We start from the raw sequence: 19822 nt of genomic DNA, 5'->3' as shown, positions 1-19822 counted from the left end.
GACTGCAGTGAAAAAAGAACCCCTACCTATCTAAATACAAGGACTACAGAACACAGTACTTTATGCATGTGTGATGGCACAAGTCTGACTTTTACAAGAGTGCAGGTCAGCTTATAGTAGATGACATCAGTAGGCCATTTGGGAGACATGCATAGGCTCATAGTTTCATATGTACAATACATAGGAGGCTACTAGCCTAATGGCCCTACTGTGTTCAGAAGCCCAGATGTGTAAAAACTTACATATCCTTATTGAGCAAGATTGGATGGTTGTTGTTAGCAGAGCAATTTTGTGAGTAGCACCAAATGGCCCTTTCGATGAGGGACAGAGATGTCACCACAGATGTGACTTTACAATCACCCAATCAGTAGCCAAGGCTGTGCTTCAGCAGGGTCATTGAGGAGGACAGCTTCACATGCAGTGGGAGCCTATTACAGAGGAGTGTCAGTCATTGGGGATATATCTCCCTTCCTGGCATGTTCTTCACTGCTTTTACTGGTTGTGATATGTCATGTGTTTTTAAAGAATTAGTACTTATACGTGTGTAATAGTTTATTTACCATTCTGAAGAAGTCATTCATTATACTCTGACGAAAAAGCTAAATAAATTTGCTATTATAATTCTTGGTTTTCTGTGGAGGTTTCTCTTCTTGGTCTGGATTTTTTACAAGTGTCTTTGGTTCTTAGTTCTTTTGTTCTTATGTTCTGTTTATGTCACAGGCTAGGCTGAGAACCCTGGGAAAAGTAATTCTTGTGACATGTGATTTGCAGATGTGCAGCATTTCCAGTATGTCAGGGTCTGAGACTGTTCTCTAGGGAAGCACTGATAACGTCTCAGTGGCCTGCATGATACTGAGTACACTTACAGGTCTTTCAGTCTTTCCATGTATGTCATATTTGAAGGCCCTGGAGTCTCCCAGACACAACCCTGTGTTCTCCAATTATTGCAGCTGTCTGGTGAGGTACAGAAAGAAGGGAGCATTGTGCTCAGTTAGAGGTCTGATAATGGTAGAGTACAGCAGAGGTATGACCACCCTTGTTTTGGATGTGATATCCATATGTACGATGTGCACAACAGAATTTTTGGGTCACCATTATGGACACATAGTGATGAAAGTGTAGATTGCTCTCAACATGTGTTCCCAAGTCTCACACCATTGTTTTTCTGCTTAGGGCCTGCTATGTATATCATTATTAGCAGGGGTACTTCATTGAGAACGTGGGCAATGAGCCATTGTATGCTTTAAGGTTTACACTGTGTGTTTGGCACCAATCATTTGTCTGTGGCAGTCCGTTCTGTAATACGTTACCAACATTAGAGGTCTCTATATTAGTGTGTCCAGTTATCAGTCATCTGCAAACTTGGTAAACCACAGGCCATCTATCATTGCCTGCACTTCAAGGAGATAGTTTGTAAAAGAGTTGAGGGGGCAGCACAGATCATTGTGGTATTCTAATGATAATTGGTTGCTGATGGAGGTGCATTCCCCAACTTTGAGAGTGTGTGTTAATTCAGTGATCCAGTTGGCTGTCCCTGTACTACTGTATGGTTTAATTCCCACATGGGGGATCTTTGCTGTGACACATGAATGTTGGATAGTAAGTGAAAGTAGGTGGTATGTCCTGGAATCCCTCATACAGCTCTGTGAGGTCAGTATCCAAGAAGTCCACAAGGTTCAAAAAGCAAGGTGTACCCTTGACAAAGACAAAATGGATAGAGTCAAGTGTGTTGAAAGTCACCTACGTCCCCTGTGGATACTGTCTATGCTGATTCCTTCCATAGCATTGCAGATAAGTGGTTTTAGGCATATAGGTCAATAGTTGTAGTTCTGCATCTTACCAGAGTGATGTGTATTGCATAGCATACAACACTTGATACTACGTTTTGTACTGTATTTGATATATGTCTGGAAAAAGTACTAATACACCAGGATTGCAGTGCTGGGGGGGGGGGGGGGTTGGCAACAGATGGATGTATTGTAAATAGTGACATATTGTTGCATAGAGCTCTTAGTCTGTAATGTTTACACATGTAATTTCATATCATATAGAGAGAATGGACATTAAACAACAGTAAAACAGCATGGAGGACCAGGCATGGTCCCATAAGTGATCCAGAGAAATTCTCAGGTTGTACATGTGACACAATTTGACAAGGGAGGTCATAGTCTCCCTATAAGGGAGGTCATAGTCTCCCTATACTCATCACTCATCAGACCAATGATTGAGTACAATGCCCCATTCGGAATGTATCTGACCTGACACTTGCAGCAGCTGGAGAGGCCACAAAAGTTCCTCACCAAAAGGATAAAGGGTCTCAAAAATCTGTCCTATGCTTCCCGACTGAAAGAACTCCAGCTCTATTCAGTCGCTTACCGCCTGCTCAGAGGTGACCTTTGCCTAACATACAAGGCCATGTCAAACCCAGATTTGATGAATATGCTTCACCTCAAAAATCTAGATCCGTCAGAGCCACAAGGGCGGAGACTTAAACCTCGACACGGCTATTAATAGGACATGCTGGAGGGATAGATTCATCACCCAAAGACTCCCTATGCTGTGGAACAAAATCCCGGTATATGTGAGGCAGAGCACCTCGCTGGCCTTGTTCAAGAGAAATCTTGACCAATGGATGGGAGATCGCAGATATACCCCAGGGATTACCTCAGTGTCACTGCTCGACAGAGGCACAGCAAAATAATGGGTATAGTTCCCCATACTAAAGGGGTGGCGTAAGCCACAAAACGATGGGCTAGGCTTGTAAATGCCCTCAGGCAGATAGCCTAGTATGAACCTATGAACCTATGAACCTATGCATGACTGCCTTCAGCATGTTGCTGATTCAATGGATTGGATGACTGACACATTGGAACAAGTGTTGTCTGTCATGGAACAAGCATTGTCTATGCAGGAAAGTCTGCTGGGAGGGAAACGACATTCTCACGGATGTAGGTCAGCCACATCATCTCCTGTTTGTCAACATGTCCATGCCCAATCACAGTCAGATAGTAGCAGTACTTCCATTGCTCGTCAGTGAGTGTGCTGTCCACACCCAGGTGTGACAAGCCATGGGGTCGTGCTCCTTGGCATCCCTGTGAAGGGAGCTCATCCTAGTAGCACTGCATCTGACTGTGGGTGTGGATGTGCAATGCAACTCCTGGCAGAGCCAGTTCTCATGGTCAGGGATGACAATGGTGAACTGCCGCCTCTACCATGCAGTTACTCATTTTGTCTCACCGGCCATTTGTTGGTGTATCCGAGTCTCTGCCTCCTACTCTTTCTTACTCACACACAATCACCGACCTTTTTTATCAGCCTAGGCTTCCTGCCCCCTCACAACATCCTGCACAATTGATGATAACTTTGCCATATCATTGTTTTCTATCGTTTCAATTCAAGGATACATAAGCTTTGTGTCTGATGCTCAAGGTGCATACCTAACTTAGTGCTTAGTATATCTGCATTTTTTGTGTTGAACTGTTAATTGTACCTTTGCCATATATTGGCCTTAAAATGTTAGACAGCTGATAGTTTGATATTTCATTTCTCATCTTTACAGTGAATTATCTTGTGAGGGTTGTGAAGTCAGAAACTGCAATGCATATCATTACTTTCTAACTTCTCTCTTTAATGATTTTCCAGTAGAAAAATGATGGTGCTAAACTGAGGGCATGCAGCAATCATCAGTATTTTTGAGAGATATGACTGTGTGAATCCTTCACTCCTGAAGCCTACTACTTAATAACGGACAGATATTAGCCAACTAAGTCTCGTCTGTACATGTTAAGGTACTTTGTGTACAAATCTCACCCCTTTGTCTTGCTTACTGGACCAAGTAATGAAATACGAGAATATGCCACACATTCATATTATTAAACAATACACTCCAGCTTCAAGACCTACCTTGTGAATGCAGCAGTTGCCACAGTTTTATTTCAGGGCTGACTCTTTCTGATGCATGCAGTACACAGCCAATACATGGGGGAGGTAAAGGTTGTGTGAGTTGCCTGGCATTAATATAATTTTATATATATATATATATATATATGGTTCTAGTGTGGTTTCGATATATATATATATATATATATATATATATATATGTGTGTGTGTGTTTGTATGTGAGGAGGTTTTAGTCCCATTGGTGTGGAATGAGTGTGCTATACATTGTTAACCAATGCAAGGGAATAATGTGCACACCTAAATCTGCCTACACCCACAGCAGCTGGTGGTTCTCCCTCTGACTCCTCATCTGCCTGTGGCTGCAGTGACCATGGTGGGATGTGTGCCCCTTCACCCTGTTGATCCTGCTGAAGCTGTTTCTTCAGGATTACGTTGTGTAGCATGGCACATACTGTGAATATTTCTGTATATGTTAATGGATTGAAATTCATGGCTCCCCTAGATGTATCTAGGCACCGGAACTGTGACTTCAGCAGTCCAAACACACTCCCTATGATAATTCTGGTTTAAGTGCTTGCTTCATTATGACGTTCTTCCATGGTTCCAGTGCATAGACTGCATCTCCCAGCAAATGACCCTGAGGGATATCCCCTAGCAAACATCTGGTACAGTTGGGAGGTGTACCAGGTATGTGAGTTGTGGCAACTCTCAGGGTTGCCAGAACCCATATTCAAGATGGTTTTCTTGGCATTACACATGCCTTTCCAGTTGATAGAGTGGTAACTCTTTCTGTTTATGTATATCCTACTCTGTTTTCCAGGTGTTGCCTTCATTTCTATATGTGTGCATTCTATGGTACTCAGTACTTTAGGGTAATGTGTTAATCAGTAGAACTCTTGCATATTTCTGGCCCTATCCTCAGACCTACAAGGAAAATATATGTGGTCACTGCCATGTTGGAGCATAGCTTTCAGAAACTGGTGGAGGATCCTGGATGCTGATGCAGGAGGCACCCCCAGCATGTGCTCTGTTGGTTAATGAAAGGTACCTGTAGCTAGACTTTTACGTGCTACTCATACCTTTTTCTTCACTGGGATGGGTCCCCTCGGTTGACTCTGGCTCTGAGTTGAGGATGGCAGAGGTCACAGAGTTCCTGTAGCATGTCCCTATCCACCCTGTAGCACTCTACAATTTACACTTCGTGTAAGTTGTTATCAGCTGAACAGGTTCTGCAAACTCTTTTCCTTCTCACCCTAGGCTGATTGTCAGTGGCAGCAGCATTGCTTCAGCCTGTAGAACATGCAAATGAGTCAAAGCAGCAGCATCACACAACATTATGTCCACATAGACTCCTTTCTGTGGCTTTATTCCAAAAGTTATAGAATTCACTGGAAAACTAGGATAGATGATTTATAGTTTGCTCAATAGAACCACCATGTAGGATTTATTTATTAGCATGCAATTCAGCTGCTTATGCTGTATTTTTGCATGCCTCTGTGTTTACCTTGTTTGTACAGGGGTGCACAGTGCTACACAGTGCTTATTGAATCAAAAACTTTCTGCACCCATTTGCGCATTGCAACGACGATGTTGGGTTTATTGAATCCCCCTGATAGTGCTCAGACTCCATATAATTTTCTTCCTTACTGTTGTTATGACTGTAGAAAACAGGGAAATGTGACCATTTAGTGAAATATTGCGAAGAGCGTATTAAATAAAATTCTGTGATTGCTTATTCAAAAAGTGCTGTTGCATAAAATATGAACACACTTTGGACGTCAGCGTCAAACTAGTCAAGTAACTGACAATCAATTAGCTTTTTACTCCATATACAAGATGAATTTATAACAAATTTTACAAAACTTAATTGACATGAAGAATGCTCTGTGATAAAATCTCTACGTAAACATATTTTAAAATTTACACGTGGTTTGAGAGGGAGATTTTAACAATATATTGTTTCATATTCATTAAGTACAATGACAATAAACTAGCATTACTATGATTTTTAAATCAAAAGGGTCTGCATCCAAAATGTCTTTGTTTACTACACCAATAATGCATTAACTGTTCTCTGTGGAAGAAGAAGAAAGATCTAAGTTGTAATTCTAAAATCATTATTTGAATGTTTTAAGAATGTTTATATAGATAAATAGGTAGATTGACAGAAAGATAGATCAGTTTATTCTTTATATATTATATTTTTCTAACGTTACAAGGGCACTAAGGAACTTAACTTCAGACAAATGTGAGTAAAACATAGCAATGATAGATGTGAGAGTGAATAACCGGTGACATAAAACACTGAAGAACATGCAGGGAGACATGTTAGAAGTTTTCATGCATTTTACAAAAGCAGGTAAGACACTGGTCCTCACTGGAATCCATCCTTCATCTCAAATGATACTTATGTACAAAGAGAATATAGCTGGTTTCACAATTTGGTTAAATAACTGCAGTCATTTCAGGGGATTCTGTATTTGTTTGCATTTGACAGGATGCTTAACAGTTCAGCTTGCTTTGCTAAAGATGCAAATCTTGTCCCATTTCTTTTGTATACTAAAGTGTTTTGTTGCCCACCTAGTGCCTTTTTGGGCAGAGTCCATTTGATGGAAATTCTAATGTATCTAGCATATCAGTCCCAATATCAAATCAAATTATGATGACCATTCTCAATGCTACAAGTCTAAACAATAAAAAAAAACAAAAAAGCTATCATAACAGATAAAAAGAATTTTTACTTTGAACTACAACAATCCACCAATAAAGAACCAAAAAAATTCTGGTCTACTATTAACAATCTAATTACCCCAGGCAAATTAATCACACCCAATCCCCAGGACTTAGACCCCGAAGACCCTACTTTAATAGCCAATAATTTCAATACTTTCTTTACTTCATCCATACAAAGTCTTGCTAACCACCTATCTCCTGATACCTCTCAACTGCTCTTAAGTAGCTTCAATGACTCTCTTCCTCTCCTTCAACTACAACCCATACCCACCTCTTATATACAATCTCTATTACACAAACTTAAACCCACTACCCCTCAGCAGACAAGCTTCCTGCTGAATTCCTGCAAGTAGCAGCTAAAGCTATTGCCTATCCTGTCTCTATTCTAATAAACAGATCCATAAAAGAAAGTGCTTTCCCAGCAATTTGGAAAATATCACACATCATACCCTTACACAAAGGAGGCAAATCTACTGACCTTTCTAACTTTCGCCCAATTGCACTGTTATCTCCTCTAGCAAAAATTATGGAAAAATGTATACATAAACAACTACTAAACCATCTCCTCCTTAACAACCTACTAGCTGACACCCAACATGGATTTAGGCCTTCACATAGTACTACCACTGCACTACTCTCTTTCACCAATACCATCAACTGTAACCGTAATAACAACAAACTAACCTCTTCTCTATTTCTAGACCTGTCAAAGCCTTCGATATGGTAAACCATACACTTCTTCTCCACATACTGAAATCCCTTGCCTTGGATGACTCTTCTTTAACCTGGTTCTCATCATATCTAGAAGATCGACATCAAGCAGTACTCTGGAAAAATTCTCTATCTACTCTATTACCTATCTCATTAGGAGTACCACAGGGATCTATACTAGGCCCACTTTTATTCTCCATCTTTATTAATGATCTCCAATCATCTATCCAAAACACTACCTGCATACAATATGCAGATGATTCCACTTTAATCTGTACAGCCTCCTCTCAACCAGAACTCCAATCCCTTACACAAGCAACCTTTTCAACCGTTGAACAATGGTTCTCTAAAAGATGTCTTCTCCTTAACCCCAAGAAAACAAAACTATTACTTTTTTCGCCTACACACAAATCTACCCAACTACATTTTACTATCACTGCAAGTGATAACTCTCACATTACTCCGACTCCACTACAAAACTGCTTGGTGTTACTATTGATAATAATCTTAGCTTTGACCACCACATTAATAACACAATAAAACAGTTAATAAAAGATTGGTTCACTATACAGAATAAAACCCTTCCTTACACCCAAGGCACGGACTACTTTAGCACAATCACATCTTATCTCTACCCTTCTGTATGCATCCTCGATCTACACTAATCTATCTAAAGGTAACCTTAGGAAACTGTCTACATCCTACCACAACATAGCTCGATTTGCCACTGCATCTCAATATAGAACTCACCACTGCATAAACTTAAAACTTCTACACTGGCTGGAACTTCCTAACAAGATTATCTATCAACAACTCTTAATAGCACATAAAATTTTATATCAACCCTCAAAACACCTGCTCTTAGCAACCTCTTGACTCCTATAATAATTTAAAACAACTACGCTCCTCCCAAAAGCTACAAGTTAACATGACCAGAATTTCAAACTCTGCAGGGAACTGCCTTTTCTCCAACTCAGTTGGCAAAATATGGAATAACCTTCCCTTACATATCTCCTCTCTAGCCACTTTTCCTTTCTTTAAAAAGCAACTTCTTTCACATCTGAATAACTTCTGGCTCTGCTCTTGTACCAATCCAGACTAACCTACTTTCATCTTTCAACTATATTTGCATTTTATTTAACACTCCAAATCTCTCTCTCAAATCATAAATAACATTATGATTCTACTGTTACTAAAAAAAAAAAAAAAACATTATTATTTTTATTTTCATGTTTTAATTACATAATTTGTATTACATAGTTAGTATTATCTATTTGTTATTAGAATAGCATCACCTGACCTGAACTAATTTCCTTGTATTATTGCTCTTTGCCTATATCACAAGTGTTTTTACATGTATTTCTATAAACATGCTTTAATCTGTGGAGCTTTTCTCCCCGGGCCTCCACTGAAAATGGACAATGATCCAGTTGGACTAGCCCGGTCAACAAATGTAAAATAAATAAAAATAAATAAACTTCCTGATCTTGAGACACTCCTGTATTAGGAAAGTATCGATGACTGCTACTGTTATTGATACTTAGATGAAATGTAACGAGAGCATGGATTTTCCACATTTCATGTCTTCAGACACAATGGCAACTGGGGTGGTCTCTCCATATTTGTCATGGACCATATTTCCTCCATACAGATTGCTAGGAACACACACATTGATATTTGTCTATCTATCAACTGAAATAAGAGCTTGCTACAGAACATCTTCTTTGTCTGCAGATGACTATGTGATATTCTTCATTCTTCTAAATAATGTCCCTAGTAGCAAAAGATCCATTATTTTGGGTAAATTTAATTATTTTTCTGCAAATTGGAACACCTTGAGTTAACAAAACCTCATTTTAGCTACAGGAAACAAACCCATTAGAAGACATAGCATCCTTAAAATGACCCTTACAAGTATGGACACCTCTTGCACTATATGTCTGGCATCTCTTTACTCAGTATAGTCTGACCACAAACTTTACACCTGCTTCTTAAAACTGGTGAAAACCAGTACCACAAATACCAATGAATTTAATGACTACAAATTTGCCTATCTGAACTGACTCTATGTTAAAATATCAACATTCACTTAAAACTGCACCACCCCTTACCCAAAAAGAGCAAAAAGTGTCAATAAGCAATTCTACTCCATTTAGAAAAATAGAGGTAGAGTTCCTTCAAGAATCAAGACCAGTGGAAATTTCAAAAAATAGAGCACCCTGATTGTCCACTATCATCAGTAAACTCTACAACAAAAGACAGAAACTCCATAAATTATAGAGAGGATGTAAAACACCTGTTCTGACGAAAAGTATCAGACACTGAAAAACTGAAACCCATTATCGAGTCTACAAAAGGAGCTTATGAACTTAGACTGAGTTCTGTAGTGAAAGATAATTATACATCAATCTTTATATAACTCAGACACAGTTCTCTAAATTGCTTTGAACATATAAAAAATGACACTTCCTGTTCTGACTCAAGAGACCTTGCCAACATCCTTCCAAACAAAATCATTACCACCTTCACCTCCAGTTCTTACATCTAAAGCTCTGAAATACCTGAGTCCCATATTCTTTATTGTATTTAAAGATAAATTACACAATGTTTTATCAATGAATAAAAATACTTCTGTCATTGGACTGGACAATATATCTGGTTGCTTAATTAATAGTGTAAAACATGCCTTTCAAGGCCTAATCCTTGCATACTTTAAGCTAAATTAAGCTCAGGTTTCATCACTGATGTTTAGCACACTGCAGATGTGATACCCCACCATAAGCTTGACTTATAACCAGCCCAGGTAATTACAAACCAGTGTTAAATAACCTCATCTACAAAGCCATAGAATGTATTGTAACTTACCTCATAACTTGTAAAGTGAAGAATCTTTTTCAAATTGACCATCCAGCAGTTTGGCTTTGTGAGGGGTAGATTCTACCTGTTAAATATAGTAAACCAATTAAAAACAGATACAAAGACTGTATTTTGTGGTCATGCAATATACATGCTGCATCTTGACCTGGCTACAAGATTCAGCACCATTCACAATTCTGGTATCACAGAGAAAGTAAAAGATTTTAAAATTAACTCACATGTTGTAAGAGGCTTAGCAAACTGGCTAAAGGACAGAATCTACCCAATAGGGGTTTTAGGCACCTTAACAGAGAACTTGAAAGTGACCAGTGGTTTGTCTCAGGGTTTGGGCCTTGGTTTTCTCCTTTTTTGACCTTTACTTCTTGAATCTCCAAGCAGATAGCAAAGATCTCTGACTAGCAAAATTTGTGGAATACTGCAGACTGCGGGCTATTAAGTTATCATGCAATACCCATACCCTCCAGAATGAACTCTTCATAATTAGCTACTGGTTTACTAAAAACTGACCCAAACTAAATGACAGAATGTGTAGCAGCTTCACTTTAAATAAATAAACTATCCTTAATCAAACTCTGTATGTAACACATCATTACAAAATGAAATTATAGTCACAGACCTAGCATAATTCTTTCTCTCTCTCTCTCTCTTTTGATGATCATGCAACAACAGCCAATCCATCTATCATAACATCCATCCACAACCTCTTTTTTACATTTTTGCATATGGGGTCTGGGGTCACTTTGACAATCATCTACAGCGTAGTTTTACACTGCCAGGTGGCTAGCCCTGCCATGGTAGTTCGTTCACACTATAATCACACCTATGGCCAGTTTAGAGTGTCCAGTCAACCTACTGTATGTGTTTGGAATGTGGGAAGAAACTAGAGCCCCTGGAGAAACCCCACATGAACAGAGGGAGGACATGCAGACTCCACACAGAGGGCACCCTAGCTGAGAATCGAACTGGGGAATCTGAACCCTCACAGTCATCACATAATAATTTTATTTAATACAGCTAATTGTTAAAGGAATATCTTTCTGGGCTAATGAAGTAATCGCTGCATTATGCACAGCCTAACAATATTCCACTACAATGACCCCTTTAGACTGCATCTCACAAAACATATCAAGTAATTAGAAAAACTGGAAATGTTTTAACCACTAAGATCACAAGATTAAAGTCTCTCAGCTATCAAGAGAGGCTGGAAGATCTATCCCTGTAGTATATGACTGATAGACTTTTGAATGAAGAGGTCTATCTCTATTACCTTGCCACAAGAGAGGCCATTGTCATAGACCTCCTGTATCTCTACAAGTGCAATGTCTCCACCAATACTAGAACTAGGGACCTAAGTCTTCAACAGTGAATAAATAAGGCATAGCTGATTTAAATGTTTTACTCCAGAACCTTCTAACTTCAAAATCAATCTTCCCATGCACATTAAACAGTGTAATGCACTATCTTCCTTAAGCCTAATGTAGATTATAGAATGAGTATTCCCAAATATACTCATAGATTGAATGGTATCACCTTCCCACAGAATGTAGCTGCTGAATGGGTGAAGGTGCTGTAAAGCATTCAATGGTCATAAGACATGATGGCCTAAGTATACCTATGGATCTATCTAAATTTGCATGGCTTGCCTTTAGACTATTTTAGGTAATTAGCAAGAATTATGACCTTCTTTCGATTATCTAACTTTATCTGGGAGTCATTAAACTTAATTTTTTATTGTTAATTAGAAATATAAATATCCTTCCAGACTGCTTTGAATGAACTCCCAATCCTGTATGCAACTACTTTCAAATTTGAGGCTAGCATATAATTAATTTTAACAATATTCTATGTATTAATTGGATTCCATATTCAAACATAAAAAAGCTATGAACTTAATAGTTTTAATTATATTATTAAATATGCATTAATAATATATTATATATTTTTTGTTTATAGACATTTCAATGCTCTGGAAAAACAATGATATTTAAAACTATTGTCACTTCCTTTCATGTATTCACTTGTAATTGTATTTGTTTACAACATTTGAATGATAGATGTGGAGACAAATGCTTTCAATGAATTATATTAGTATTGATGCATTCAATTAATTATATTAGCATTGATTCATTAATGTGTTAAGCAAGTCATCAATAAAAACAAACCTTTTGTTTTCTTAGTTATAAATAATTGAATATCCATTAATGGCTGGACATCTAATTGCATTTGCAAGTAGTTCCTTGACTAACTCAGTATCAAATAGGGAAGGGTAATTCTAGTAATGTTCATTTAGTGACTTGAAATAAAAAAGTAATCCACTTTAACATACATAATAGACTATTTATTCAAGTGTTATTCAAACTGTACTGTTTAAACTGCTTTTTTTATCATGCATAACACGGTCTATATGGGGGGGGGGGGGTTAACAAATGAGATATTGAATTTATTAGGAAAATCAGTTTGTAATTAAAATGTTAAAAAAAGCCTCAGTGCTTTATATGGATTAAGTTAGAGAAAAAGTTATAAATTCTATACATTAGAAACAGTGTTTTGTGATTTTGGTGGAGGGATGATGAAACCAAGCCTGATAAGAAGGAGATCAAATGGCAAATGCCTTTGAATTCCTGTTTGTACAGGAGCTTTGTATAATTCAATTATTTATGAATATAACATAACAGTCAAGTTTTAGTTTATGTGATTACATCAGTTCTTATTAGTTAGCTGTGTCATTTAGTTTTTGGTAGAGTAAGGCAACTGTATTATGGCTATGGCATTTAAATTTCATAACAATGCTTTCTGTTCCTTGATAGATGAAATCAGTGAAGATAAAAGTGTTCATTCATTTCTCTGTGCTTTATTTGAATTCATTAAAACGTGTTTTGCATTCATTTTTGAGGTTTGTGGCCTTTTTGTTTGATAGAATATCAGAAATTGAATAATTATTGTAAGAAGGGATAATTGAAATAAAAAAATAATAATGAAATTTAGGGAGGAAGAGGCAGAGGCAGGTAGCAAAGACCAATGTACAGACAGACTGCAGAAATCTATTGGTCACTTTAAGTACTGGAGTTGCATGTTCCGGTCTGGTCTACTTATGCAAATGCTGAAATAGATGAAATGGATTTTCTCATAGCTTTATAAAAACTTCAAACTGTCAGCTACTACATGTAAACATAGTCCCCGGGGTTCATGATGCTTGAGCCATGCGCCGGAATAGCGTCGGTGATCTACCGCCAAATATGGTCACAGAGCGATTTAGGTAAGAGCTGTTTTCACGTGCACTACCAGCATACGCCAGAGCTGCGCAGTTCCCGGTGCATGTATGCTAATTACCCCATGCGCAGCAGCATAGCATGCAAATGAAGGTATATAGCAATTCATGAAGTGGTGCAGGCATAGCGTAAGCATGTAGAAATGTAAACAAAAAAAAAATGGTTTACATTTTGTCAAACATAAAATTGGAGCCATGAAAGCAGACCAAACTTACGTATTATAATGTTAATATATGCCAATGGCTAAATATATAGCCAATGGCATAAAACAACATGCACAACATATAAAAAATAACATTTAATGTCATGGCCACACCAACGCAAAGTAAAACTGCAGTGCATCGGTACGCAAACGGGATAACAAGGAAAATATATTTAGATGTCATAAAACTGTAATGTAACACAATTCATGATATCCCCATAATAGTCAATGGCATGCATGCTATACCACAACCAGCCGGCGTAAGGATGTACCACATGGCGTAGCGGTACAACACAGAGGAATGGCCTGGAGGTAAACATGACATCAAGAGAGGGACATGCCACCATAGCTGTAAGCACACTGGATCATTGCTAATCCATGTTACATGTTGCTAAGCAAAGCCACAGGATAGGGGTGTGGAAGTAGCCATAACTTTGCTTAGCTGAGAGCAAAAAAGGTAACTGAAAATTCATGTGAACATGGATGAAAACGCGCATGACACCCGGTAAATGGCTGTGCGCAGCACACACCACAGCTGAGAGAGGAAGGATATGGGAAGACAATAAGGAAATGCTGCAGCATGGTAATTGGAGTACAAATGAGTACGTAACACCTATAAACTCACAGTGGGCCATAGACAACAGCTAACAAGGCTGCTAGCAGCTACCTGGAGAACAGGAAAGGGGAGGTGCCATACAGCAAAGAAAAGAGAACTGTCACAGCAGAACAAAGCAAACTTGCAGTAGATCAGCTACATAACACATTTCCCAACACAATCCTGGGTTGTGGAAGCACAAAACAAGTAAAGTGGCAGCTGGATGCATGCCTGACAATGGGAGGGGAATTGGGTTGAAAATAGAAGTAAAGGGCAATAGATGAATCACGGCAGACAAGCGTAAGTCAACACCAAAGGCCCCACAATATCAGTACCTGCTGTAAAACCAATAATTAAGATACCCTGCAGCTGGAATAGCACAAACACACCCAATTACACCAGCATCATCCATTGCACAATAGTATAAGGTGTGAAAGCCCCCCACACACACTTGTGTATTCCCAGGCACTCTGCACCATTGGTGTATACAGACGGGGAACTTTTAATATGTATATGTTAGGGGGCCACCATAGCTTTGATTCACCAGCATGTGTTGGAGACTGATGGTGGAGGATGATGCTGACAACAATCTCAGGCACTGGAGGAGGAGAAGAGTGTTCAGACCCAGGGTAACCTACCAGGGGCTACATGATCTGGAGATAGTAGAGCGTTACAGGGTGGACAGGGACATCATACAGCAACTTGTTGAGCTGTGCCGCCCACGCCTCAGAGCCAGAAGTAACAGAGGGGAACCCATCCCAGTGGACATGAAGGTATGTGTATGCTTGAGAATACTAGCCACAGGTACCTTCCAAAGGCCAACTGGGGATATCATGGGGATCTCACAGGCATCAGCATCCAGGGTACTCCACCAGCTCCTGGATGCCATGTTACCACATGCCAATAAGCACATATACTTCCCCTGAATGCAGGAGGAGTTGGCCAGCAATATGCATCTTTTCCATGGTGTGGCAGACTACCCAGAGGTACTGGGTGCAATCGACTGCATGCACATACACATCAAGTCACCACCCAGTGAGCAGGGTAGGCACTACATAAACCGCAAGGGATTCCCCTCCCTCAACTGCCAGGTCATGTGCAATGCCCAGGGCATTATCATGGATGTGTGTGCTGGCAGCCCTGGAAGCTATTATGACTCCCAAATCTGGCATGCCTCATAGCTGTATCAGGTATTTGCCAGGGGGACATCCCATATGGCCACCTGCTGGGGGATGCTGGCTATGCACTGGAACCGTGGATGATGACTCCCATCAGAAATGCACACACAGCCATGCAAGAACGCCATAATGAGGCACACGCAGAAACCAGAATCATCATAGAGTGCGTGTTTGGGATGCTGAAATCACGGTTCCATTGCTTGGACATATCTGGTGGAACCTTGCAGTACTCTCCAGGAATGTGTACCCACATCTTCATAGTATGTGCCATGCTGCACAATATGATCCTGCGGAAACAGCTGCAGCAGGGACAGAATGGTGAAGGCCCTCACAGCCCACCACCATTGCCAAAGGACCCACAGGCACAGGGGAACTCAGAACATGAACACCCTGTGCTAGCCCCAGTAGGCAGACAGAGGCATGCCCAGTATGCCCATGCCTTGGCAAAAAGGGAATGTATAGCACACACTGACACCCTTCTCCACCTGCACACACAGCAAACATGGATGGCACACACACATGACCACCAGTAAATTGTCATGTATTGGTGGTCTACTGTGTGCATCCTACATAGGTAGCCCTCAACTATTGTACACACAACCACCATTGGTACAAGGTAAGTCAATACCTGAACAGTAAATTAAGTTATCAGCATGTGTCCATACTGTATGTACAGGTTCATAGATACATAGGTAGGTACATGCCCAACCGCCGAGGCCACTCATAAGCATAGGCAAAACGTGTCTGCTGTTGCCACCCCATCGATTAACTAACTGTCCCACTGTGGAGCAGAGCCATTTGCGGGTTCCCTGGGGTGTGGCTAATGTTCACCACCCACTCTGCAAGGATTCCCTGGAGTGTTAGTGAGGGGTTTTGTATAATGTAATCAGGGATGTAGTTCCAAATAATGGGGAGTATCCCTGACAGGAATCTTCACAGATGTGTACATGTTGCATAGTATACCTTAAACACAGCTTACATTTATAGGTAGTTCTCCACAGAATAATAAACATGTGGAGCACACAACCACTGAAATGTGCGTTAATCACCCTTGGACTACCAGCGCCTGCTCTGAGCGGTAAGATATCGCTGCCAGGATTAGAGCATGCAACCATGTACACATTCATCACAATAACATACCACTAAGCTACCTGAGATGTTCCAATGGCAGTTGTGTATACTGACAGTATAAAGCACAAAAGGTAGGAATGTGTTGAAATAGGATAAACCAGCATGTACCCAATGAAAGGTGCATGTTTTATATATATATATATATATATATATATATATATATATATATAGATATATATATATATATATATCTATATATATCTATATTATATATATATATATATATATATATATATATATATATATATATATATATATATATATATACACATCATCATATATAGAGAGAGTGAGAGAGAGGGAGAGAGAGAGATAGAGAGAGAGAGAGAGATATGTCGCTATATGGGGATATACATATATATGTAGATATATAGATAGGTTAACAACATCTACATAACCATGGAGGTACATATAAATGGGATACCTACCACATACCGACTGCTTTACATTCCAACGTGCATAATCCTGAGGCTTAAGGTCTGAAAGAACATAGTACCAAAACACCAAATGCACGAGGTATAATCGCATGATGTTAATGGACAGTCAGTCAGTGCTTCTGGTGTTGAGGTTCAGGTAGGTTACTGTGTGTAAGTGTGTTTCTTAGGGGTGTAGTGTGTGTAAGTATCTGTTCTATGTGTGGTGTGTGTTCTTGGGGGACTGTAATGTGTGGTTGTGGGTTAGCTTTGTGCGTCTGTTTGCGCGACCTATTAGGTAGAATATTAAAGTAGGGGGTAGTGGGGGGGTAGATACCTACATGAGGGGTGTAGGGGGGCTTGGCCACCTGCTCATATGTAGTGTAGGATGGTTTGTTTGGATGTGTTGGGTAGCAGTGTGTCTGTGTGTGTGGGTGTGTGTTCCATGTCTGTGTTACTTTTGCGAGTTACTGTCGAAGTCAGTAATGTGGGGTATGGGAGTCTGGTCCCGGTACTGTATGTGTCAGAACACTGTGGCTTTGGGATTCCATAGGTCTCCTGTATACAGTGGTTGAAGTGTTCATATATGTGTATAACATGGACCATAGCAATCACACATTCCGCCACTACCAACTTTTATGAACAAAGGATATGGAGAGTATATGCCTATACACTATTACAAATATGTGCTATTGACATGAGCCAATGATAGTGTTACCACCTGTCCCACTTTGTGAGGGAGACTCCCTCTTTGGCCGGTTTGTCTCCTGACCAAATATATTAAATGTGGCAAATGTCCTGGGATTGTAGGACATATGTACTGTAATAGTTGCATACAATATTTATTTCTGTATCTAAAATACCTACATGTTAAAGGAAACAGAATAAGCAACTAATCTTCTACAAGAATAAGCTTATATTTAGACAAGAAAGGAAAGTTCGTTTGTGTCAGTCTGTAAAATCAGATGTGTGTCCCGAAAAGGTCCCACTATGGTCATATGAAAAGGTGGCAACCCTAGCCAAAGAGGGTCAGTCACCAACACAACTACGATGACTACAAATACCTATGACAGAAATACACAGCTATCATGTAGCAACACATTATTACATTCAGATGTATTGCCAAAGGGATTCAAGGATTAACATCACCTGCATGCTATACAGGAACCACATAACAGTGCCTTAATGAATCAGCCTGCAATTACCATTCTATTAGTCCACAAAAGGATAGGTGTTAAAATAGGGAAGGAACCCTCACGCACATAGCGATTATGTATAAAAGCAGTTCCTACACACCTGCATCTGCTAAGCACACCCACTAACATCACCCCCACACCCAAACATATTACAATACAAACTGTAATAACATCACAAATCATTCACTCACTATACGACATCTGCAGAAGCCTTAACATACCTTGTCAGAGAAACACTAATATGGCCCTATGTGAAATAGCTGCTGTTATACAATGGAACAGCTGCTGATGTACAGGGTTTGTTTGCACTAATCCCGTTTCAGAGGGTTGTGCGTACACCGGGATGTGTTAGCAATTAGTGCGTAACAGCACAGTATGTTACACTTGTACACCAAATCAAGGATGTCTGGTGAGCACACTGTACACCACATAGTTCCTGCATAGCCATATGGCCTTGAGCTGGCCAAACATCCTTGCCAGACTTAAACATTTGCATAAGTATCAGGTACAAACAAACCCTGCATAAGTAGCACTGTTCTGAAATATAACAGCTGTACTCACATATAGAACTAAATCATCTAGCCATTACACACAGTCCATGGGAGTCATGAAGCTAATATATCTCTGTGTGTCTCCATATAGCTGTTGAAATATATATCAAAAACACATCTAGGCCGTTTCCCTTGAAAGTAAGGCAAACAGACAACGCCCAAAAGAAGGACTCAGTTATACACCACTGTTGCCATGGTATCAGCTAATGGAGTAGCTGCACAGCTGATGTGCATCTAATTAACTACTTTGGAACAGTAATTGGTGGACAGGATACCACATGTTACCGATATGTAACTAGAAAAGGATGTGCTATCACACATTCAAACCATCCGTATATACCAGTGGAACGTTACAAACAACATTGAAACACAAACCGAAAAGGATTGAATCAACAGTTAATGACACCTTGGGTTACTAATAAGGTATGTAGAACAGTCAGTATGTCTGTGTATGTAGTACCTTTCTGTAGTATAGTGCACGCAATCCATATATTGGAAACATTTATGTTGTAGTGATGTATTGTTGAGCATAGTAATGCTTGTAGTATTTGCGTGTACTGCTGTAGGTCACAAGGCAAACACCACATACACCACAAGGGAGGCTATATAAGGGCTTTGAACAGAAATACTCCTCACCAGCCAATGTCAGTGGCAGGGCTGGTCCAACAAGTATGTGCTATAACAGGGGATAGTATATGGTGATATATTGTAACTGTAGCCATATGTATGGGTGTATTACAGAGAATAACGTGGAAGGTTGGGCCACTGTGCAATTATAATTTGCACTGTGGGATATTGTGCCAATAACTGTGTAATGTACAGTATTGTAGGCAGATATGTATTACAAGCTACATAGCATTACTGTAATGTTAGGCAAACATTAGTTATGTCAATTGGCATTTACAATACACTATAACAGGATACATATGTCTTTTAGTCAGCAGACAGTTTATCAGCATGATTGCAAAGTAAAATGGAAGAGCTATTTAACTATCCATGCACATAAGACATGTAATATGTGCAAAGGCAGGTACTAGGCTGTCTTCCCAAGGGTATCTCTAAGCTT

Source organism: Protopterus annectens, chromosome 8.part0 (genome assembly GCF_019279795.1).
Source record: "Protopterus annectens isolate FY-2018-M chromosome 8.part0, PAN1.0, whole genome shotgun sequence".
Classification (NCBI taxonomy): Eukaryota; Metazoa; Chordata; order Ceratodontiformes; family Protopteridae; genus Protopterus; species Protopterus annectens.
The sequence above is the reverse complement of the archived record's forward strand: the minus strand, read 5'-3'. Positions refer to the sequence as shown.